This window comes from Macaca nemestrina, chromosome 15 (assembly GCF_043159975.1).
Source record: "Macaca nemestrina isolate mMacNem1 chromosome 15, mMacNem.hap1, whole genome shotgun sequence".
Lineage (NCBI taxonomy): Eukaryota > Metazoa > Chordata > Mammalia > Primates > Cercopithecidae > Macaca > Macaca nemestrina.
In genome coordinates, this window is record NC_092139.1 from 42495119 (window position 1) to 42521256 (window position 26138).

The following is a 26138-nucleotide window of genomic DNA, read 5'->3' on the forward strand; positions in this document are numbered from 1 at the left end:
TTACATTGAGTTAGGTATTATAACTAGCCTAGAGATGATTCAAAGTGTAGATGTGCAAAGGGTATATGCAAATACTACACCACTTTTTTTTTTTTTTTTTTTTTTTTTTTTGGAGACAGAGTCTCGCTCTGTCGCCCAGGCTGGAGGACAGTGACGCGATCTAGGCTCACTGCAGCCTTCGCCTCCCAGGTTCCAGTGATTCTCCTGCCTCAGCCTCCTGGGTAGCTGGGATTGCAGGCATGTGCCACTATGCCTAGCTAATTTTTGTATTTTTAGTAGAGACGGGGTTTCACCATGTTGGCCAGGCTGGTCTTGAACTCCTGACCTCAGCTGACCTGCCCACCTCAGCCTCCCAAAGTGCTAGGATTATAGGCCTGAGCCACCATCCCCAGCCAGAGCCACTACCCCCGCCTGCACCACTTTATATAAGGAACCTGTGCATACATGGATTTTGGTATCCAAAGCGCATCTTGAAACCAATCCCCCATGGATACCTAGGGACAACTGTGTTATATTAGGTTGCTAATCAATTCATGTACACTTTACCCAGTTTTATACCATATTGAACTGTTGATATTTGATTTGACATACCTGTGGCCGTTTTTGAACAAGGCCATTCTGAACTAATATGTCTTGATGTGAGAGCACATTCCCTAGTGGCATCTTTGTTTCTGTGGAATGCTCCGATTCAGTTTATATCCCTTTGATTTTTACCCTGTTTCCGTCAGGGAACAAGCTCTCGGCACTAACACCTTCTGCACAGGAATGCCTCTACCATCTCTTTTAGATAGTTCAGAAGGCCCTTGAAGATCTTACACATTCTGAATACCCTGGGACACTTCCCACCGTATCACAAGGTCATTACAATTGTCTGCCGGTGATAAGGAATTTGTTCCTTAGGTTCCTAAACATTTACTCCTGGTTCTCAGTGGCTTCGTCAGCATCTCACAGGGTTGGCAATGACACCCACGATACTTCTCTCTATCCAGCCTTGGGGAATCAGTTTAACATCTTATCTCCTTGCTTGTTGGAATGGATACATCCAGCATTCAGACTGTCCCTGCTACATGTAAGATAACCAACAAACAAAATTGCATTTTTTGAAACTTAAAGGCCCAATACCTTTATTTAGTATTAGACTACAGATTGTTGGGCCTGTAAGTAGGCCACACATTGCCTAGAGTGGTCCAGCTCTGTCCTTTGCCATCTGGCTGCATGAATCAATGTCACATGGATACAAATATATCTCTGGAAAGGGTACATTGGGAAAAAGAGTAGATACACTAAGCACAGACCCCAGAACCTGTTCCCAGAAAAATATTGTCATGGTAAATCCTAAGATATCAAAGCACAGGTTTAAATCCTGGCTGCATGCGTTCTCTGTCTTTTATTTTCATTGGATGCTAGAATTTGAATAGGCCCTGATTTTGCTTTATTAATCCATATTTTATTGCAGGCCCAGATTCAGGGGAACTCAGGAATGGCAGGAAGTGGATGAGAAAAAGTATGTGATAGAAACTACAAGTAGCCTTAAGGGCAAAACAAGAATAATGCTACTGAGACAATGAGGCTTACATATCCAGCTGGCTACTGTATTGTCATTTAGCCACCAGGATTGGATCTCAGCTTGGATTTTCGAGGCTTAGCAGTACAATGAGGGTTGGGATAAATAAGTTATTATTATAAATGTTATTTATTAAAAGGTAGTTTTGGTCTCAGAGAAGGAACACAGATAATAATAATGCATGTAGCACTGAAAGATAAAAATCCATAAAAAATAATTGAGGAATATGAGATAAGGGGAAAATTGAGAATAAGAATAGAAAAGTGACTTGGAGGAAGGGAGGAATAAATTAGTAAGCCAATCATAACACACACCCCATAACATCCTGGCTATTGGTTGATGTCTGGATATTGAGTTCATGGGTCAACACTGTCCACAGAGGTGAAACATCATTGGAGTAGCTTGGGCTTGCAAGGAAGGTTGGCATTATATCCCTTCCCAACCCCAGATGCCACCATAGACTCACCTACACTATCCCCAGGTCCTCATTGCACTCATTTTATCCATTCACATGTTTCTAGAATGTATTCAATATGCCAGTGACCAAGTTCTGGGGAAAACATACTTGGTAAAAAGTAGACATTGTCCCTGCTCCAGTGGAATTTATCCCCCCAAAAGAGGAGAGAAGGAGGCAATAAACAAATGGTCACATGAACTAATTGTCTAGCTACAAACCCAGACAAGTTCTCTGAAAGAAAGGAGCATGGTGCCAGGAAAACCCAGACTGCTCTGAGTGAGGTAGGTTTAGGGGACTGAAGATCAGACAGAACATCTTGGAGCAAGTGATGTTTGAACTAAGAGCCAAAGGTTGAGTAGGAATTAACTAGGTAAATGATAATAAGGTCTGGTAGAGTGAGAAAGAGTGTGTGTGTGGATGAAGATAAACCCTTTCAGATGCAGATAATAATACATGCAAAGTCCCTGTGATAGGAGGGACCATGGTGTGTGCAAGAAACTGAAGAGTCATGGTAGATAGACCAAAGAGCATCAGGAAAAGAGTATACAGTGGAGCCAGAAGGTGGATAGAAATGAAACCCATAAAGCCTTGGCTGCTGCATTAACAATTTTGGCTTTTATCCTAATAAGACTTAAGGCTGACTGGGCATGGTGGCTCACACCTGTAATCCCCGCACTTTGGGAGGCCGAGGATGGCGGATCACCTGAGGTCGGGAGTTTGAGACCAGCCTGACCAATATGATGAAACCCCATATCTACTAAAAATACAAAAATTAGCTGGATGTGGTGATATGCCCCTGTAATCCCAGCTACTCGGGAGGCTGAGACAGGAGAATCGCTTGAACCCGGGAGGCGGAAGTTGCAGTGAGCCAAGATCGCGCCATTGCACTCCAGCCTGGGCAACAATAGTGAAACTCTGTCTAAAAAAAAAAAAAAAAAAAAAAAAGCAAGACTTAAGGCTGGCTGAAGGAAGTGATATTATCAGATTTAGGCTTTGAAAATATTTTTATTGATTGATGTGGGGAGCAAATTAAAGGATAGAAGGGGCAAGCAGGATGCAAAAGATTAGCTAGGAATATTATGTTAGTGCAGGCAAGAGACACTGGCAGTGTGGAGTTGGTTTATGGCAGTGGTGATGGAGAGAGGCAGAAGGATGTGAGAGGCAGGACCTGGAGCCAGATTGACTGTAGGGTACAGGGAAAGGGAGGAGTCAAGGAATTGCCTAGGTGTGTGGTTTGTGCAACTGAGTGGATTTTGACACCTATTCCTGGGCTAGGTGTCAGACTGCCAAACTGGGGATGAGGAGGAGGGAACCATGACAGCAACATTGGACATAGTATGATTGAGATGTTTTGAGGCATCTGGAGAAGTCATGTAGATGGCTAAATGTACTACTTTGGATTTGAGAAGAGAAGTCTTAGCTGGAGATAAAAGGTTTGTGAATCATACATATAAAAATGGAAGGAAAGTGGAGAGAATATAGCATGACAAAGAAAAGAAGGCCTCAGCTGGAGCCATGGAGAGTTTTCAAGGAGCAACTAGGCCTGGGATTATTCAAAACTCAGCACTAGGATTGTGAGGGCAAGTGTTTACTTTCTCACCATTAACTTAACCTTCTTCCCTATTGTTTTGTGTTACCCATGACAGACAACTGTCACTCATCTCTCACTCTGGAATTTCCTTAGTTAACCCTAAATCATCTTTGCCAATGATGATAGAAGTTTCACTCTAAATGGGTTTAATCAAGATGAAAAATATAATTGTATCACTTTATAATGAATAAGACTTTACAGGTATGCTAAATGATTGTTATCAAAACCATTTAAATAATAGTGATTTTATGCTTTTGTGTTTCACTGGTCAGCTTCTCTGGCCTTGACCTGTGAGCTCAGCGTGAAGTGCTGAGATTTGATTTAAGATGACCTAGAGTTTATGTACTGTCATTTACTTGGAAATGATCACTTTGCGGATTTCACATGATGACATCTCTTAGGTCAGTTTTGCAAGTTCATTATTGCAAGCTGTCTAAAGGAGGTATAGGATTTTGTGACAAGTGATTAAGGAAACCACCACAAAAGTTTAAGTTTATACTCTATGTTAGCTTTCATTATCCAATACTGCATTTTTTATAATAGACATTGAATAGGAGGGGACTATCCTTACTAAGTGGTAGGCATTTTTCCCCATGATTATTTGTTCACTGAATTTGGAAGTGATGGAATTCCAATGAAGAGCTATATCAGGATCGTATGCACTCATGCACATGTGCAGTATGGGTATTTGCATGTGCTCTGTGTGTTTCCCCGTGTTTGCTATGTAATATATAAAATCAAGACATCAACTGTTGTCTCTACAGAGTTATAGCTATATCACTTAAGCAGCAAAGGAAAGGACTTGGGGGTCCATTTTAATGTAGGCAAGAGATAAGACCATTTTTTCAAGTTAATAGGAAAGAAAATTATGGAGCTGTACTGTCCAAGGTAGTGAACACTAGTCATACAGGGCTATTTAAATATAAGTTATTGAAAAATTGAATAAAATTTGAAATTCAGTTTCTCAGTCACACTAGCCACATTTCATGTGCTCAGTATTCCCATGTAGCTAGTGGCTTTGGTATTTGACAGTGCCAATATGCAACTTTTCCACAATGACAGACGGTTCTATTGAATAGTGCCAAACAAGAACAGGGTTCAAATCCAGGCCAATGCCTCTTTCTGCACAGTCAGTGCACTAAGAATGATTTTGACATTTTGAACTGATTGAAAAATAGTCAAAAGAAGAAGAATATTTCAGAGCACGTGAAAATCATTTGAGATTCAAATTTTAGTGTCCTTAAAATTTCTATTGAGCACAGCCATGCCCATTCCATTACGCATTGTCTATGAGTTCACGCTACAACAGCTGCATTGAGTAGTTGTGACAGAGACGTTATAGTCTGCAAAGTCTAAAATATGTACTCTCTGCCTCTTTAAGAAAAGTTTATTAACTCTTGGGCTAAAGGAAGGAAAGGAGTAGTATCACACATTACTTTCATAAAAAATGTTGTGTATAGATTTGGAAAATGAAATCAATAAGGAGAAGGGAAAGTGTATTTAGAATTCATGCCCTGATTTGATGGCTGTGGGATATCCTGTATTTGGGGATGTGATGGTGGATCGGGGTGAAAGCTCTGGAAATGTTGGCAATAGCCTTTAACATGTATCCAAAAGGCTCCATCAAACCCTCAGCTTTCTCAGGGTCTTTGCAGGCTTTTTAGGATACTCTCAAAAGCTCATGTCTCTCTCTAATTCACCATCTTCCCCATTGTAAAAGGCAAATTAAGTCCTCTCAAAAGTTTGACAGTATGAAACAAGGAAATTCAGTTACTCTCTTGACAGCAATACCAATTATCTTTTCCTTAATATCTATAACATTCTCTTAGGCAAATGCCTAAGACAATGGAAAATTATTTTGCAGTGAGACCCAAGCCAATCCAGACACAAGTTACTCTCATTACAGCTGCTCTCTTCCCATCTCTTGAGGATGAGCTCACTAATAAGAATACATTGTCTGTTATTGGGACAGGCTTAAATACGTGCAAGAACTTCATTAAGTCATTCCCTATCAGAATAGGAGCTATTGAGAATTTCTGCAGAACTAGGATGGTGTCTTCTCTACCTACGAATTGACTGGTTCCATGACAAAGCACTCTAGGGAGCCCTGCCAATCCATTTGATAATGTTGATGGACAAGATTGTATGGGGAGTAGGGAGAAAAAACACCTTTTATATTCTTCCCTGATATATGTATAAGTAGTTATTTAGGAAGAGATGAAATGCATGGCTTTATCCTGCATAGATTCCCTTAAGGGACACCCAGGGAATTCCTAGGCCCAGTGGAATTAATGGTCGCAGAGCCCCCTTCTTAATCCTCATGAAACCTAGTTAATAACACATATAATAAAGTATTCTTATTGATGCCTGCAACTTCCTTTGAAGTTGAAATGCAACCAAAAGGATAAATGATATAGACATATGCTAAAGCAAATATGGTAAAATGCTACTGGTGGAATCTATGTGGTAAGTATATGGGTGTCTACTGTAAAATGCTTTCAACTCTTCTATATGTGTAAAGATTTTCATAACAAAATGTTAGGAAAAAAATCCTCCTGGAATACATTTCATGTAAGCCTCTAATTCCTCAGCATTAGCCACAAGCAGAACTGTCTTCAAAGGAGTAAATCATCAGGAAAAATCCATGACCCCAAAAGAGTGCTGTTCAAGTTTTCTTGGGCATTGCTCAGGTTCAGGCACAAATGCAAGTTCCCAGTTCCCATCTCCTCAGTGTATGCTCGCTGACCTCCCCGCAACAGTTCCGCCCATTGACCAGTAGGGGATGATTCAGATGAACACCTTCGTGCGTAGAATGTGAGCACTTAGACTTCTAGATTTTAAAAGGATTTCTGAGCCCGATCCTTACACACATGCTTTGGTTTGTACTGTCTTTCTGTACGTCCTTAGTTAAGAGATGCTTTCTGGAGTATTTTGTAGATGGATTTGAAGACTTCTCATTGCTTCAGTACAGAGTGCCCTGGCAATGCATGCCAGGAGAGAGTCCATGGACTTATATTTTCTAACCAAACGGAGCTAAAAATCAGTCATTTTGACATTTGGATTTCTCATTGATGTGTCTTGTTTATTTAATTCAATTGAATATTAAAGAGTAGAGAGGGTAGAACAAACTGTTCAGCAACGTATAGATCATTAGGTTTTAAAACCAAATAAAAAGTACTCAGAGTGAAAATTTGCCTGACTAAAAGGATTTTGAAATTATTCTTGAAAGCTCTGAAGCACGCAGTGGCAGCTTTGGACGTGATGGATATTTTTGCTGCATAGAGTATCCAGTGCCAAAGAGATGATTCTGTCAGAAAATATTACAAAGCCAACATATCTTTGATAATTGCTTCAGAATGTCTACATATATAATCCTAAATCTCTTTTCAAAGTACTTACACTACCAGTGGTCTTTGATTTATAACTGCTGGTCCAAGAGATGGCCTACTACTAATATAAAACAGGGTCTTAGCTTCACTGCACATCATTTCCAGAGGATGTGAATCTTAAGTCCATATAAGAGATGTGTGAGTAGGAATGAGAACTCTTAGAAGTCGTAGGAGGGGATTCAAGTCAGAGGGAACAGCAGATGTAGCTGGCCTAAGGCAAAGGGAACATTGCAGGATCAGAAAGAAGTCCATTCCAATGAAAAGAACTGAGACCAAGGGAAACCATAATGGGACCAGAGCATGCAAGACCATTGCAAGAAGCATCAAGAGCTTGACGCTTTATCCAGAAGACAGGAGCAGCCATTGAGAGGACATGCTCCAGCTTTTGTTTTAGCAGAATCTCTTTGCATGTAATGTGGAAAATGAACTGGAGAGGGGAACCAGGAAACCTGTTAGGAGGCTAGTTCTGTAATCCATGAAATGGCAATATTCTGCTTTTATGTCTCTAAGAAGAAAGCATAGGTAAGCACTACCCAAGACACATTTGGTAGAAAAAGAATATTCCCCAGCTAAAAATTAGGAGGATAAAGAAAACAATCAAGACCACCCACCCATTACTTCATTTTCCTTTATTTGTCAGATCAAATACCCTTTCTAAATGAAGGTAAGCTGTACAGTTTTTTTTTTTTAATATTTAAACATCTCATCAGAACCTACTGAATATGAGTCTCCATGTACTCATTATAGTAAAATCTGTCTGAAGGCTGCCATCAGTATGTCTGGGTAGGATGTATATTCTAGCCAAGATTTTGCATAGATGTCACAGGGAATCCAGAATCCCTTGAGTTTCAGACATAGCCTTTAGAAGCACACTGATCTTCACAGGTGGAGGCTTCCACTGCCATCAGTCTATTACTGCTGCTTAAATTCACAGCACCCTGGACAAGAGGAGAAGGTAGCCTAGCTGTTTCCTTGGCCCCCACATCTCTCTGCCACATGATGGACAGCCATACCAGATTGCATTAGAATGTTGACTGCAAGTTAACTGATGATCTTTCTTTCTCTCAATCCTTATTTTAAAATCACTCTACCAACGCCCTGCTCTTTTTACTAATTAGATTATTTGGCCTTGGTGTATAGTGTCTTGGGGTCATCAGTATGAAGGTCAGGTCACGATAAAAGAGCGGGGTCTCTAATGTAGATACCCCCAGGAGGTCACTCTCTCCCCAGGCTGTGTCCAAGTGGCATAGGGGAGCACAGGACTCTGTCCCCAGGATATACAGTCCCTTTCCATGACATTGGAGATGAAGCTGGGCCTCAACTATTGGAGATGAAGCTGGGCCTCAACTCTGCACCAGCATATTCCTACAACTTCTCAGAGTCCTGCGGATAATGACGGAGGAGACATACCATGCAGGAAACTGCCCTCTAGAGCACCCAATCTGGATCTAAGTTTGTCTTACATGTTTAAGAAAAATTTGCTTTATTTTATTTTACTGTATTAATTGATTAGTTTTTAAGGAAATAGTGGAGTCCATCACTAAGAACTCAGGCCATACCTTAGATATTGCAATGTTGAATAAATGCCACCAGTTTATTTTATTGTTATGTGCCTCTTTTTTCCTAAAAACTAAGCCCCAAAATATAAAAATTTACGTTGTTACTTATTTATTTGTTTTAGGGACAAACTCTCACTCTGTCACCCAGCCTGGAGTGCAGTAGTACAATTGTAGCTCGCCGTAGCCTGAAACTCCTGGGCTCAAGCGATCCTCCCACCTCAGCCTCCCAAGTAGCCGGGACTACAGGCACATACCACCATGCCCAGCTCATTATTTATATTTTGCTAAATGAATTTTTGAAATACATTTCACAAGTATTTGTCCATTTTCAGTTGAAATTTAACCTTCTTTCTTTCTTTCTTTCTTTTTCTTTCTTTCTTCTTTCTTTCTTTCTTTCTTTCTCTCTTTCTCTGCTTCTTTCTTTCTCTGTTTCTTTCTTTCTTTCATATTGCTCCTTGAATAACAGGGCTATCCCATAGGCAGAGTGCCCAGGGTAGTGAAAGTTTAATTGTCAAAGAGTTTTTAATGCCAGAATCAGACTTATGAATTCACTCAGTAGATATTACATGTCACTGGCATATGACCTTTTAATAGATATTTTATTGGCCTAGGAATGGTAAGGTCAGAGACTTGAGTGGTTCCACTTCTAACAGCAAAAAGAAACTATTTCTGGCTATAATAAAATTTAGTGTCTTAAAATTTAAATAGAATAGTTGTTTATACTTACTCAGGGAACTGGAGGGTTATATGGGATATTTAAATAAACTGTGGAACACTTGGTCCTGAAAACTGCCCATTATAATACTTTAAACAAAATAAATTTCACGTAAAAGTTTCAAGCCTCCTGAACATCAGGGAAAGGTGAAAATACAGTCATGGGATATAGAGACTAGCACCAGGAAAAACAGCCAGAAATTCTGAACTTGGATCTCTTTGCATGTCCTCATGCTGCTTAAGAGATTGCTTAAGAGATGACCTTGATAACATTTTAAAAATTTGAGTGCAAAGTGCAATGTATTGCCTTTCCGTGGATTAGAGCACATGATAGCTCTTGAGCCAGATTATAAGAATCCCTGTCATAAGATTAGGAGAAGGGAAAGAAAAGAATCAGAATCAAAAGCCTGACCCACAGCTGACTCTCTTGTTTAAAGAAAATGCTTGGTCTTGCTTCCAGCACATGGTTTCCTGAAAATGATCTTTACCTTAATAAGTAAATGTTTAAAGCTTTACTTATTAATTTGAATTAGTTTAAGTCCTTAGGGAACCCTGAGCGGGTTTAGTTATCTTGACTACAAAGGCCCACATCCCTCAGAAAGTACCCCTGTGTCGGCAGCTGGACAACAACCTCAAGGGTTGTCATTGTGGAATCATGGCACAATCCAATTTTTTATCTCACTGTTGAGTGGTGGTCCCCAAAAAGACATGTCCTTATCCTGTTTCCTGGAACCTGTGAATGTTCCCTTGTTTGGAAAAGAGATATTTAAAGATGTTATAAAGGTAAGGATTTTGCAATGAGGAGATTATCTTGGGTCTTCCATGTGGGCCCTAAATCCAATGATGTGTGTATTAGTCTGTTCTCATGCTGCTAATAAAGACATACCAGAGACTGGGTAATTTATAAAGAAAAAGAGGTTTCATGGACTCATAGTTCCACATGGCTGAGGAGGTCTCACAATCATGGTGGAAGGCAAAGGAGGAGCAAAGGCATGTCTTACATGGCAACAGGCAGAAGAGCATGTGCAGGGGAACTGTCCTTTATAAAACCATCAGATCTCATGACACTTATTCACTATCATGAGAACAGCACAGGAAAAACCCACCCTCATGATTCAGTTACCACCCACTGGGTCCCTCCCATTACTCATGGGGATTATGAGAGCTACAATTCAAGATGAGATATGGGTGGAGACACAGCCAAACCATATCAATGTATGTCCTTAGAAGAGTGAGGCAGGGAGAGATTTCACACAGAAAGAAGAGGAGGAGGAGGCAATGTGTCCACAGAGGCAGAAACTGGGGTGGTGCAGGCTCAGGTCAAGGAATGGTGACAGCTACTGGAAAGTGAAAGAAGCAAGGAACCAATTCCCTCAAAGGAGTATGGCCCTGCTGACATTTGATTTCAGACTTCTGGCCTCCATAACTGTGAAAGAATACATTTCTATTGTTTTAAGCCACTCAATTTTTGGTAAGTCAATATAGCAGCCATAAAAATCTAATACCCTAACTTCATGCCTTCCCTAATGTCTACTTTTCCAGGTGAGTTATCTGAAAGGTCTTTTTCCCTTCCATGCTCTTCCCCATCCTTCTGGAATATTCTCTGTGGCAGTTACGCAGACCATTACAACCGCATTTCTTGTGGGTTGTATGTGTGAAATCTGCAGAGCTCAGAAAAAAAATATCTGATCAAAAGCAACACTTGAACTACTGAATTTCTTTTTTTTCAAGTTTATTCATTCAACAAATATTTATTGCACATATACTATGTGCCAGGCATTGTCCTGTATGCTGGAGAAGCCTGGGGAAGTGAGGGGAAAGATGAACAAAAATCCCTGCTCCCATTAAGTTTTCATAGGCAAGCAATACATAAAATAAAGAGGTAAAGTTGTAGCATGTTGGATGTAGTAAAAAAAAAAAAAAGCTACAGAGAATTAAGAAAGAAAGAGGCATAGGGAATAGTTTTCTGTTTTAATAGGATGATTATGGAACACTTTGCTGAGAAGGTGACCTCCAGAAAGGAGATATATTAGTCAGAGTTCCTCCGAGAAATTGAACCAATAGGAGATATTCACACTTACATATGTACGTGTATGTGCATGAGATTTATTGCAAAGGAATTGGTTCATGTGATTATGGAGGCTGGCAAGTCCAAAATCTGCAGAGCACATGTCCCAGTTTGAGTTCAAAAGCCACAGGCTGCTGGTCAGAGCAGTGGCTCACACCTGTAATCCCAGCACTTTGAGAAGCCAAGGCAGCCAGATCACTTGAAGTCAGGAGTTCAAGACTAGCTTGGCTAGCATGGTGAAACCCCATCTCTATTAAAAATACAAAAGGCTGAGACAGAATTGCTTGAACTTAGGAGGCAGAGGTTGCAGTGAGCTGAGACTGTGCCACTGCACTCTAGCCTGGGCGACAGAGTGAGATTCTGTCAAAAAAAAGAAAAAAAGAAAGAAAGAACCAATGTCTTAGTTAATTCTTAGTTCAGAGGATATCAGGCAGGAGAATTCTTTCTTACTCAGGGGAATGTTAACCTTTTGTTCTATTCAGGCCTTCAACTGATTGGATGAGGCCCTCCCACATTAGGGAGGGTAATCTGTTTTGCTCAGGCTACTGATTTAAATGTTAATCTCATCCAAAAACACCCTCACAGAAACATTCAGAATAATGATTGACTAAATATTTTAACACTCTGTGACCCAGCTAAATTGACACATAAAATTAACCATAATGGGAGAGGAGTTCAGTGAGCCATAAGGTGTCTGTGGGAAGAGCTTTCTAGGAAGAGTAAATTTCAAGAGCTAAGGGCCTGGCTTGTTGATCAATGAGGCAGCAAGTGCAAGAGGGACTGAGAGCCACAAGAGATGAGTAGCAGATAAATTCAGAGTGCCCTTGAGGTGAGGCTGGTAGCAGGACTGATAGACCATGGACATGGCTTTTTGTCTGCTTTTGGTTACTTTGTTAGACCTATTTCAGGGTCTCCACCATTGTCACATTCTTTCCTTTTCATGAGGTTTTTTTGTTTTGTTTTGTTTTGTTTTGTTTCTGGTTATACCCATGAAACCTTATTTTAAGTCCCTAACCACAGGCTTCAGAGATCTATACTGTATAAAAAGTGATTCATCCAATTCTATTATGACTTACATATAGCAATCTGCTCATTCATGAAACAAAAAATTCCAAACATATCTTGTGTTACTAGCCTGTCCTGAGTATTGATGGTTTGAATTCATTTGTGGACTCTTGAGGAGGGCTGTCTATAATGACAATGCATGTATATGCAGGCTTGCTGTAGAACCAGCTTATGAGAGTTTATGTTTTATAAACTGCATAATAGATTTAATAGTTTCTCCATACATATTTCATGATTCCCACCTCAGAGGGCACAGGAAATGGTCCAAAGCAGATGCGTCTAACTTAAAATGACTGACAAGGCATCTGGGTCAGTGATCTTTAGCTGCATAACAAACCACTTCAAAACTTAATGACTTGAAAACAAGTCACTGTTGAGACAATAACCATATGTTACTGCTCACAAGTCTATGGGTCAGCTGAAACTTTCTGCTGATTTTCGTTGGGCTCCATTGATCCCAGCTGGTCTTAGGCAGGTATCTGTGTTCAGCTAGCAGATCAACTGAAGCCTGGCTAGTTGAGGATGGTCTTACCTACCTGACTGGCAGCTGGCTGGCTGGCAATTGGGACATCAGGAGTGATTGGGCCCTGTGTCTCTCTTCTACTAGCAGGCTAATCAAAGCTTGCTCAAAAGCAGGAGCATAGACTTCTTAAGGCCTAGGCCCAAAACTGGCATATTGTCACTTTGACCACATTTTACTATCCAAAGAAAATCCCAATACCTGCCCAGATTCAAGTGGGAAAGAAGTAGACTCTAAGTGTTAATAGGAGGAGCTGAAAAATAACTGTGGCCATTTTTTCAATCTATACATACTATGCTAATTAACTGTATGTGTTAACTTGACTGGTCCACAGGGTACCCATTCATTTGGTCTGAGTCTGATGGCCTGAGAATGAGGACAGCTGATGGGGTATTACACACACACACACACACACACACAATTGGAGTATTACACACACACACACACACACACACATATAATTGATTCTGTCTCTCTGGAGAACCAAGACTAATACAGATTTTTGCCCCAAGAGTGGTTCTAGAGGAAGAGAATTGTAAGGATGGGTTTCCTGAATCGGTGCTGAGGTTTCTGGAATTGGTTCTCTCATCCAATTAGGTTTAACGATGCAAATAACTCTGTTTCCATTAATAAAGAAGGCACTGATAGATAGTCTATGGTGTACTCTGTCAATAGAGATATGCAAAATATTACCATTGGATACTCCTAATCAACCACTTATAAGAAGCAAAGATTTTGTTGACTGTGTATATAATGCTTTTGAACATGATTGGCAAAGTAACAAATGTAAAGAGATTGGCTTCTATTATCATTGAACAAAGAATGAGCTGAGGGTTTGAATTCCCAGGTCAAATGCTGCATACTTGATCTAAAAGCTGCAATTGTGTGCCCTCAAGAAGACCTTTATCTCCTATAGCCTTAGGACTGAGATCACTGAAAATCAAATGCAGGATCTCATCCCATGACTAGCCAAACTAACACAATTTGAACCCTCAGCCTCACAAGGTGTCTTCTGATAAAGTCAGTGTATTAACCAGGAAAGAATGTGTTGCTCAAAGTTGGAATCGAGATCAGCTTCAGCCCTGATGAAACTGAGGACATTGAGCCCCTAAATTATGATAAGGTTTCTTTGCCAGCAGAAGATCCCTCTCCAGCCTCTTCTAAGGGGATTAATCCTGCATCACCAGAGGAAACTCTAAGGGCCTCCCCCAAGGCAGTTGCCATGCAAGATGATGCTGATTCTATTCAGGACCCCTCTTTGTTTCTAGACCTATAACTACATTCATTCAAGTCCCAAGATGCCCCTAAAGGTGAAGTACAAAGTGCAGTTCATGAGGATTTATACTATACTCCAAATAAATATTAAGTATTTAAATTTTCTAATTTATGAAAGTTTGGAAAACATGTGAGGGAATGCATATTAAGAACGTAGGATCATGGTAGGAGAAACACAAATTAGATCAAAATGAATTTATTGTTATGGATAAAGGAAGGAGACAGCATGCATTTAATTTTGCAGCTCAGGCATTTGGAAAGTGCTGTAATCGTTTGTTTAGTCATTGGCTGGAACATGGGCCAGAAAGTCACCCACAGTGAGCAAGTTGGAAATGCTGAACTTCCCTTGGTTTAATGTAGAGGGAGGGATTAAATGACTTAGAGACATTGGGATGTTAGAGTGGGTTTGTCATTCAAGAATGACTTACTCACATTGGGAGGGTCCTGGAGACATACTTTTCACCATAACTGTGAGAAGTAAGTTTGTGAAGGAGTCCTGGCATCCTTGAAGAGCTCTGTGACACCCTACTCTGTAGGCCAGAACTTACAATAGAAACTGCAGTCACTGAATTGAGAAATCGAAATGTAACGGGAATGATTGGATCCCAGTGTGGCAGGGGCCAAGTGGCAGCACTCGACCATCAAAGGCAAGATGGGCATGATTACCATGATGAACAGTGGAGTCAAGCAGCAACCAAAATGCTCTAACACAGAGAACCATGGCACTGGCCAGTTGATCATGAGGTTCCTGGGAAGTGAAAGAGATAGGTATCCGACTAAATTCTTTTTTAGTGTCTGTAAGTGGAAAATGTCTATGTTAAATGAAAAAAAAGTATTACCTGAATCATGAAAGCAGAGAGTCACTCTCCTTCAAGGAATTCCCACCCTTGAGCGAGTTTATAGACCCAAAACCCTTTCAATGAAGGGGAGGCTGAGTCTCTTTGAGGAAAGGCCCCTGTACATTACTGAAAATTTATACTGTTCATCTCTCTCCCACCCTTCTCCAAATGGACCTATGGTGTTTTACCAGGTAACTATGCATTGGAGAAAAGGAAGTAATCAGACCTTTTGGGGACTACTGATCACTGGCTCTGAACTGACATTTATTCCAGAAGACCCAGTATTTCACTGTGGTCCACCAGGCAGAGTAGGGCTGATGGAGGTCAGGTGATCAACAGAGTTTTAATTCAGGTCCATCTCACAGTGAACTTCATGAGTCTCTAAACTTATCCTGTGGTTATTTCCCTAGTCTGAAATGTATACTTGGAATAGATATAGTCCCTGACGGAATTGCTACACTGGTTCCTATGACCTGTGGAGTGAGGGCTATTACAGAGGGAAAGGCCAAGTGGGAGCCACTAGAACTGTTTCAACTTAGAAAAATTGTAAACCAAAAGCAGTACCACATTCCTGAAGGAAGGCAGAGATTAGTGCTACCATCAGGAATTTCAAAGTCGCAGGGCTGGTGAGTCTCACCATACTCTCCATTCAACTTACTTGACCTGTGCACAAAACAGGATGATGGAGAGTAACATGGAAAGTTTAACCAGGTGGTGACTCCAACTGCAGTTGTTGTACCAGATGTGGTTTCATTACCTGAACTAATTAGCACATCCCCTGGTACCTGGTATGCAGTTATTGATCTGGCAAATACCTTTATTTCCATCCTTGTCAATAAGACTCACAAGAAGCAGTTTGCTTTCAGCTGTCAAGGCCAGCAATACACCTACACTGTCGTTCCTAAGGGGCATATCAACTCTCCAGCCCTATGTTATAATCTAGTGCACAGGGATCTTAATTGGTTTTCATCACTAGTCCATTACATAGATGACATTATGCTGATTGGACCTAGTGAGCAAGAAGTATCAACTGCTCTAGTCTTATTGGTAAGACATTCGCATGTCAGAGAGTAGGAGATATATCTGACAAAGTTTAGGGACCTTCTGCCTCGGTGAAATTCCTAGGAGTCCTGTGGCGTGGGATATGTCGAGATATTCTTGTGTGATGAAGGATAAGATGTTGCATCTGGACCCTCCTAAATCAAAAAAGAGGGACAATGCCTAGTGAGCTTCTTTCAATTTTGGAGGCAGTATATTCCTCATTTGGATGTGTTACTCCCACTCGTTTATTTAGTGACCCAAGAAGCTGCTAGTTTTGAGTGGATCCCAGAACAAGAGAAGGTTTTATAACAGGTCCAGGCTGCTATACAAGCAGCTCTGTCACTTGGGCCATATGATTCAGCAGATCTAGTGGTGTCTAGATTTAATATTATGTGTCATGTCCCAATAAAGCTTGGAAGTAGATATTAACACCATTGCCATCACCCACCCACACACATCCCTACAAGTGAAGAAATGGAGACCTCAAAGCAGGTGACTGGTCACAAAAATCACAGGTAATAAAGCCAGAAACCAAACATTACCACAGCATGCTAGAAAGCCTATCTGCTTTTGATTTCTCAGTTGCATTATTTTTTAGTAATTCTAATAAATAAATAAATAAATAAATAGGCTTGGCCAGGTGCGGTAGCTCATGCCAGCACTTTGGGAGGCCGAGGCAGGTGGATCACCTCGGTCAGGAGTTTGAGACCAGCCTGGCCAACATGGCAAAACTCAGTCTCTACTGACAATACAAAAATTAGCTGAGCATGGTGGCACGTGCCTGTAGTCCTAGCTATTTGGGAGGCTGAGGCAGGAGAATCACTTGAAACCGGGAGGTAGAGGTTGCAGTGAACCGAGATCGCGCCACTGCACTCTAGCCTGGGTGACAGAGAGAGAGAGACTCTGTCAAAAAAAAAAAAAAAAAAAAGGCTTATGTGGTGGACTCTAACATAATCAGGGCTGATTTATATGTTATCAGGTTTTTTTTTCACATATTTTCTTCAATGTTCTGTTCATATCGCATAGAACCACTGGGAATTATTCTCCGGCATTCACAGGGCCCCTAAGTACTGCTTCACAGACTGAACTGAAGCGGTATTAATGGGTCTCTTCCTAGATGAGCCAAAGCCTTAAGCATAGCCCTGTGCCTCAGTCAGCCAATCTAGAAATGGAGCGAGCTTCTAAAGAAGAAGGGGCACAGTCTCTGCTTTTAGTAATCTCACTAGGGCAACATAGCCAAGTGGAATGAAGAGATGAGACAAGGACTAGACTGTGTGACATGGGCCATAGGTTGACAGAAGCTCCAAAAATAGAGTGAGCGCTATGAGGAAGCTACACAGTAGCAAGAACGTAGTGAGCTGGGTGGAAAACAATGAGTTAGGTCTTGCAGGATGCCTGGCAAAGGTGGCACATCTGTAGAGGGACTGGCTTGAGCAAATGGTCTCAGAACAAGCTGTGGATTCCCTCTTTTAAAGTTCCAGACTTTCATAACTTTGCTTTGGCCTGCATGCTTTCTTTTTGGAGGCAATAACTTCATAAATGCCATAAGAGGAAATTCAACACAGAACCCTCCATTGATTTCATTTTCTCTTTGAATTTGGCAGAGACCCCTTTAAGACCGAATCTCATCAAGAAAAATGTAGTCTGAGCTGCATATCGTACTAAATCACTTCCCCCTCTTTTTAAATTTGAAATCAGCTTTTATTCTACATTTATTTATTTTGAGATGGAGTTTCGCTCTTGTCACCCAGGCTGGAGTGCAGTGGTGCGATCTCAGCTCACTGCAACCTCTGCCTCCTGGGTTCAGGTGGTTCTCCTGCCTCAGCCTCCAGAGGAGCTGGGATTACAGGTGCCTGCTACCACGCCCAACCAATTTTTGTATTTTTAGTAGAGATGGGGTTTTACCATATTGGCCAGGCTGGTCTCGAACTCCTGACTTCCGGTGATCCGCCCACCTTGGCCTCCCAAAGTGCTGGAATTACAGCTGCGAGCCACCGTGCCTGGCCATCAGCTTTTATTTTATATGCATGCATAGCATCCTGCAACAATAACTTAAAAAAATAATAAGACATCACCATTTTCTATGATTGCAACCTATATAGAGAAACAGCCTGGTGTTCTCCTACAAGACAGTTTCCTTAAAATGCGTGAGTAATGGCTATTAAATCATTTTACGGAGTCATTTCTAAAACAATACTCTTTGTCACTGTTACCATAATTACCTTTAGTTGGGGCCATATTTTAAAGAACAGAACACTTTATCGTGACTGTTATAAATACAAATTATTTTTCCCCTTGCGGGAATCATGAGGCTAATTTGTGTACCATTTTCCTTCTAAAACAGATCTTTACTAAAAGGAAATCAGTACAATGATTGTGATTAAGATCAACAGCTCTCTTAATTCTTTGTTCTGTTGAATATCGAGTTTTTTCTGCCTTCCTCCCTCTGTCTTTCCATAAAACAAATCCTTTGCTGGCAAGGGGTATATGTGTGCATGCAACTCCGGACTTATATCTTCACTCTTACACTTGTGCTAATTGATATTAAAATTAGAAATTCAGGATGCCAATGAAGGAAATAAGCTCTGAACCACGCAGGTCACAGTTTCTGTTGGTTGTATTTGTGTCAGGGAGGTGTCAGACTCTGCGGTTTCAAATTTAAGTTCTCAATGGACTCTGAGTGCGTGTCCTTGATGTGTGATTCACACCTGTGGTATCATCATGGGGTCATTTTATTGAAATGAACTTGTTTGGAGAGGCCTTAATTATTTAGCTTGCTGCAAAACCTAGTTATTTGATATGTTCTCTGTTTGGGGATAATAGAGAGTAAATGGAAATAAGACATTAACATTGCCCAACCCCTATTATAGTATTAATAATCTTTGCCGATAGGTTTGAAAGCACCTTGGCTTACATAACCACTATTCAGATAAAACAAGGAAATGATGACATCAGTGTAAGATTGAATGAGATTTGACCACTACACATGCCGTGCTTCGTAATAGTTTAAAAACCTGGAGAGAATGATCAGAACCATCTAATTCAAGCCCAGAGATAAGCAAACAATCAGTAAAAAATGCTTACATAGAAAGTGCATGATATTTTAATACGAATTTTTAGTATTTAATTTTGGTGGCTATTGTCAACCTTTTATCAAATAAACAGCTATTTATTATTAGAACTTCTTGTTAATGATTACTGGTTTTGACTGTAAGTCTAGCCTTACAATTTATTCAGAAGTGTGATTTTAAACCACATAAAGTGCTTCGTGGCAATGCAAAATCTTCTACTGAAACGTTTTGTATTATTTTGATTTGAACTTAAGAGATTATGTGGATTCTGTACATAATAGGTTTTATTCATAGACTTGATAGTGTAGCAGGACGAGCAGCAGACAAGAACCCCTCAGACACAGAGTTGTAGAAGGAAAGGGCTTTATTCAGCTGGGAGCATCGGCAGACTCACGTCTCCAAAAACCGAGCTCCCTGAGTGAGCAATTCCTGTCCCTTTTAAGGGCTTCCAAGTCTAAGGGGGCACAAGTGAAAGGGTCGTGATCGACTGAGCAAGCAGGGGGTATGTGACTGGGGGCTGCATGCACTGGTAATCAGAATAGAACAGAACAGGACAGGGATTCTCATGATGCTTTTCCATACAATGTCTGGAATCTATAGATAACACAAGCAGTCAGGTCAGGGGTTGATTTTTAACTACCAGGCCCAGGGCGCGGTGCTGGGCTATCTGCCTGTGGATTCCCTTTCTGCGTTTTAGTGTTTACTTCTTCTTTCTTTGGAGGCAGAAATTGGGCATAGGACAATATAAGGGGTGGTTTCCTCCCTTAATAGTTAAATGATTTTGCAATAACAACAGGCCAAAATATAAAGGAGAAAAACTTATTAGGTTGGTGCAAAAGTAATTGCGATCTTTGCAATTCAGAGTAATGGCTAAAACCACAATTAGTTTTATACCAACCTAATATATATTTGGATATATATTATTTAATTGATGTTAACTTACACATTAAGTTTTAAAAATATTAGAAACCCTACAAAATCTGAGTTAAAAATGAGTATTTGAACTTGAAGGATGGTAATCTTTCACCCATTTTGTTTTACCAAATTGTAAATAAATCATAACCTGGTAGCATCACCTAGACAGAAATTTTGTGGAATTTCTACACTATAAATAATGGAACCCCTGTAAGGTAGTAACTATTTCAAAGTTCTCCTGGCTTTGGCACCTTTTATTTTTGTGAAAATTAAAGTTGGGCATTGGCAACCCAATACCTTTTAGTTTTCCACTAGAGCAAAATTAAATATTAGGCCAGTAATTTGCGGCAGTGGTATCCAAACTTTTCCATTTCATGCCTCTAAAAATTAGACACTTACAGCCCCCATCGTAGGCATATTCACTTATTTGCATATCCATTTTTACATTGTAGGTATTACTAGACTAACACATATATATGTTCACTATAAATGAATGTGTAATATATATTTTAAATTATAATAAAATATAAATAATGAAAAAGAATAAAGATGAAAATGTTTTATTTTATTTGTTAATTATTCAAAACAAATCTTTGCCCTCAAAATAGAGAGTCCATATGTTTGAATAGACTTTATTATTTTCAAAACTCCTCACTTAACACTTTGATACAGGAATCCAAAACTCTGATCTTAAGTTTGGATTGTCTTTTTCATATTTAGTTTTAATGGCTGTCACTGCTGGGGGGAAAAAAGATTCCTCACACAGATTTAAAGATTAAAATGGAAGACGTGCATCCTTTGTCAAGGCTACTGCTTTATTACACTCCTTTTATTCATTCCCATCTACCAGTTGTAAAGGTTTGACTTTCTGTTGGACACTTAATTTTTAAGTGTCTGCTAATTACAATGGCTTGTCACTTTCATTAACATGCCATACACTTAAGGCAAGGCTCACAGCTGTGAGAAAGTAAATACATATTTCAGATAGTCTTCTTCATAAAATTACTTTTAAAATGGATTCTCCTGCAATATCTGATTGTTTTCACCTCGGAATGTAGGAAAGGAGAAAAGTCAACTCTGCCGTTCTCCTTGTGTTTGCCGTTGGCACACTTGCTCATGTGGTTCATCTCCCTGTCTTTGCAGGGTTTAGTCCATTTGGTGAGGGTTTGTTTGGCTAAAATAGATAAGGTAGCCTGTAAATCCATTTAATCTGAGCATGTGTACACTGGATGTGTTGAAACGAGCTGAAAAGTCATTATATAAGCAAGGGCACCACTGTCCAAGTCCTCGAATGTGTGGGACAGGCCAGTTGCCATGGCTAATGCCTGTAATCCTAGTGCTTTGGGAGGCCGAGCCAGGAGGATCACTTTAGTCCAGGAGTTCAAGGCAATGAGCTATGATCATACCACCGCACTCGAGCCTGGGTGACAAAGCAAGACCTGGTCTCAAAAAAAAGTGGGGCGGGGGAGGTGTGGTGCCCTCTTCTTTCCTCAGAAGGCCTCAAGCCCTGTAAGTCACTCATAACCTTTTAACAAACTAATATGGGGCCAGTGTCAACACTGATAATAGGTATGAGTAAAGCTAATTTCCCCTACAAGTGAAATTCTAGTACACTTTTCCCATATTCTAATAGATCACCTTTCCTTTTATCCCCTGAACATGTGCATGCATCTTTAAGACTACAGATTTAAAGTACTAGATTACGTTTTTCTTCCCAATTAAACAGATCATGATTTCTTTTGGTGACTAGGGTGTTCTGGTGTTTTGCAGGCAGGAAAGATATAGGAAGTCCCCACGTTATAAGCATTATCTCTTCGAACATATCTATGTATATTAGATCTGTTAATTTTTGCTTCATGTAGTTTGAAGGTATAAATATTGGGTGTATACCTTTTTAGTATAGTTTCTCAAATACATTGTTCTCTTTATTATGAAATGTCCTTTCTGTATTTTCTTGCCTTGAAGTAATGCTGTTTGATACAGTAGCCACTAGCCATGTGCCTATTTAAATTTAAATTAATTAAAGAAATTTAAAAAAATTCAGCCCCTCCTTTGTGCTAGTCACATTTTAATTGCTCAGTAGGGCTATTGGTTACCCTATGGGAGAGCACAGATAACATTTTCATCATCACAGAAGGTTCTGTTGGGTCGGGCTGCCTTAAGGCTACCTCATCTAATTTTTTTTTTTTTTTTTTTTTTTGTCAGAGTCTCGTTCTGTCGCCCAGGCTGGAGTGCAGTGGCGTGATCTTGGCTCACTGCAAGCTCCGCCTCCTGGGTTCACGCCATTCTCCTGCCCCAGCCTCCCCAGCAGCTGGGACTATGGGAACCTGCCACCATGCCTGGCTATTTTTTTTTATACATATATTTTTAGTAGAGACTGGGTTTCACCATGTTAGCCAGGATGGTCTCGATCTCCTGACCTCGTGATCAGCCCACCTTGGCCTCCCAAAGTGCTGGGATTACAGGCGTGAGCCACCGCACCCAGCTACTTCATCTAATGTTAACAACTATATCAGGCGTTTTTTTTGGTTGACAATTATAGGGGGAATTAAATAAATCCACAATCACAGATGGAGATTTTTACATATCCGTCTCTGTTACTAACAAAACAAGCAGGAAGGAAAAAAAAAAAAAGAGAAAATCACTAAGAACACAGAGAATTTGTTTAACACAATTGACAAACATAATATAAATCACATATTTAATGCATTACATTCAACAGTTATATAATACAATACGCACTAAGTACACAATGAAGATTTATGAACAAAGACTATGTACTAGGTCATAAAGTAAGACTCAAAACTTCGAAATCTTGAAATCATGCGGGGTATATGTTTTGACCATAGTGGAATTAAGCTAGAAATCAGTAACAGGAAAATAAGTAAGTATATTCAAAATTTGGAAAATAAGTAATAGCCTTCTAAATAACTCATGGATTAAAAAAATAGAGAAAAAACAAGATAAAAACAAGAACATATTTTGAACTAAACAACAATGAGAATACAACATACCAAAACAACATGCAACGTGTAAAGCTTATGCAATGTTTGAAAGAAAGTGCAGAGATTTAAAAGTATATGTTAAAAAAGAAGAAAGGATGAAAGTCAATGCTGTAAGTTTCTATCTCAAGAAGCTGGAAAAGAAACTGCATATTAAACCCAGAGAAAGTAAAAGAATGAAATACTAAAAATGAGGGCAGAAATCAGCAAAATAGAAAGCAGACAGCAATAGAGAAAATCCACAAGGCTAAAAGTTTGGTTTATTTACCTGAAAAGATTAATAAAATTGATAAATCCTCCTGCAAGACTTTTTTCTTTTATTTTTCTTTTTTTTTTCTTTTTTCTTTTTTTTTTCTTTTTGAGATGGAGTCTCACTCTATTGCCCAGGCTGGAGTGCAGTGTCACAATAACTCCCAAGTTCAAGCAGTTCTCCTGCCTCAGCCGAGTAGCTTGGATTACAGGCCACCTTGCCCAGCTAATTTTTTTGTATTTTTAGTAGAGATGGGTTTTCACCATGTTGTCCTGGCTGGTCTTGAACTCCTGATCTCAGGTGATCCACCCGCCTTGGCCTCCCAAAGTGCTGAGATTACAGGTGTGAGCCACCATGCTTGGACTTATTTCTTTCTAATGAACTTATTTACATATGTTGCCCAGATAAAAGAAGTTTACTCCAAACTGTAATTTGCTCAACTTTAATCCAAGTCAATTATCTTTCTATTATACCAGGGTTTTTCAAGTCTGCTTTTCATCAGTTTAGTTGGATTATAATGACAAGAGCGTAATCAAGATTAAAACTAAAGTGCTGAGGAAAAAAATCTGTGAATATGTGGAACAACAGGGGACGTGACCTTTCTAAGGGCCTCGATGAACAGTATGGGGAGACAAGGACATTTTAATAATTATTTTTGAAAAAATGAAAAAGAGTTTCTCTTCTCTTTCACCTTTCAGAAAGGTAGAACATGACTGAAAGGTTGTGTTTGACTAATGGGGACACATCGGAAGATACATCTGGCTGCTAAGTGTCCTGTAAGGAGGTGTTGATTGTAGAGACACACAGCAGGTGCTAGATAATTCCATAATCACAAAACCCAGCAAAACTGGTATCACACAAAGGAATCACACCTATTGTATTAGTCCATTCTCACGCTGCTCTAAAGAACTACCTGAGAGTGGGTAATTAATAAAGAAAAGAAGTTTATTTGGCTCACAGTTCTGCAGGCTGTACAGGTAGCATGGCTGGGGAAGCCTCAGGAAACCTACAGTCATGGCGGAAGGTTAAGGGGAAGCAGGCACGTCTTACATGGCTGGAGCAGGAGGAATAGAGTGAAGGGAGAGGTGCCACATGCTTTAAAACAACCAGATCTCATGAGAACTCACTCACATAATAGTGAGTTATAGTCATGTTCACTCACGTAATAGAGAAAAACAAGGGAGAAATCTGCCCACATGATCAAATCACCTCCCAGCAGGCCCCTCCTCCAACAATGGGGATTACAATTCAATATGAGATTTGAGGGAGGACACAAATCCAAACCATATCACCTATGGTTTGGGTTTTGGTAGCACAACACTGTTACAACCTACTACTCAGGGATCCTCAAACTTTAATATGCATGCTAATCAACGTGAAGTTCTATTAAAATGCATATTTTAATAGAGTAGGTCTAGGTGCACCTTGTAACAAGTATACTTCATTACTGACTTTAAAATGAGCTCCCAGGTCATGCTGATGTTACTGGTTTGTGGACAACACTTTGAGTAGGAAGATTCTAACTCAGAAGCCCAAACTAGCCAGCTTAAACACCAAATCATGACAGGAGCTGTTTCCCCTGGCTTGTATCATATTGATTAAAACAGTAAAGAATTAGCTGCTGCTGAAGTATGAAGTTTCATATGAGCACCTGAAACTTCTCTTGAAGACTGGGAAGATCTGGCCAGGGCAAGTCTGCTTCCATATATGGCAACTGTCCACTGGAGCAGAGTAGAGGCTGCTAGCTTTAGGAAGCCCATGATTTATCTTTCACCATAAGTCCCACCTCCACTACACTGACATCTTGCCAACCACCCATCTCACTTCTTTATTTGCCTTTCTAATCTTCTTAGTCCAGGACTCTCAAACTAAGCTAAATATTGGAATCAGAGGAACTTTGAGAAATACTGATGTCTTGGTCTCAGCCCCAAAAATCTTGATGTGGGCATCAGGGGAAGAGCCTGGACATTTTAAAAGCTACCCAGGTGATTCTAATATACGCCAAGGTTGAAGACTTCTGTTTAAATCAATTCAGTGATACTAGCAAGATTCTCACCCACCATCCTCAGACATTCTGATTCTGAAGCTCAGGACCACCACTTCCTAATATTTGCAGGATCTGAGACAAAAGAAAGCTCTCAACCCATAGCCTTTCACCTTGTCTTTCTACTTCCCACCCACTTCTATACTTTCTTGCACCATGAAGGATCTTCTGCACATAGAATTAGACACACATTCAAGATCTGTCCTTACTCCCTTTCAGACACCTACCCCTTGGTCGCTATTGAACTTAGACCTATGCAAAATGAGTGTAAGGTCTGCCATAAAAGGAAGAGTAAGAGGGCCTAGAAAGGGGTCTTAGGGCAGTTGGGAAGGGAATTTTGATATCTTGATGGAGTGTTTTCTGACACCAATCTCTTCTCCAACATTGGCTGGATGTCCAATCATTCAATTCAATTTTGATGCTACTTGGAGTTAGTGCAGACCCCACAGCTTAAGTCCCACAAGACTGCCCCCACTTCAGATGACAGTTGCAAGACTTGGATCACTCATACTTCTGACCAACCAGCTATAAGTCAGGGGTTCCCACAACACGTCCTCAGCTTCAATAATTTTCTAGAACAGCTCACAGAACTCAGAAAATCCACTTTACTTACATTTAGATTTACAGTTCATTAGGAAGGATACGGATCAACAGCCAGATGAAAAGTATATAGGATATAGTAGTCTGCTTTGTGCTGCTATAACAAAATACCTGAGACTGGCAATTTATAAAGAACAGAAATCTATTTTCTCATAGTTCTAGAGGTTTGACAAT

General features: G+C 40.1%; 1 protein-coding gene and 1 non-coding gene across 4 annotated transcripts in view; both read left to right on the forward strand.

Annotated features, from left to right (window-relative positions):
* Positions 1 to 26138, forward strand: part of LOC105481533 (phospholipase C beta 1) — a 748575-nt gene that overhangs the window by 685839 nt on the left and 36598 nt on the right. The window lies entirely within an intron of this gene.
* On the forward strand, positions 8194 to 8427 carry LOC112426631 (small nucleolar RNA SNORA73 family). The gene has a single exon (XR_003018005.2). It is a non-coding gene; the product is annotated as a small nucleolar RNA SNORA73 family (small nucleolar RNA).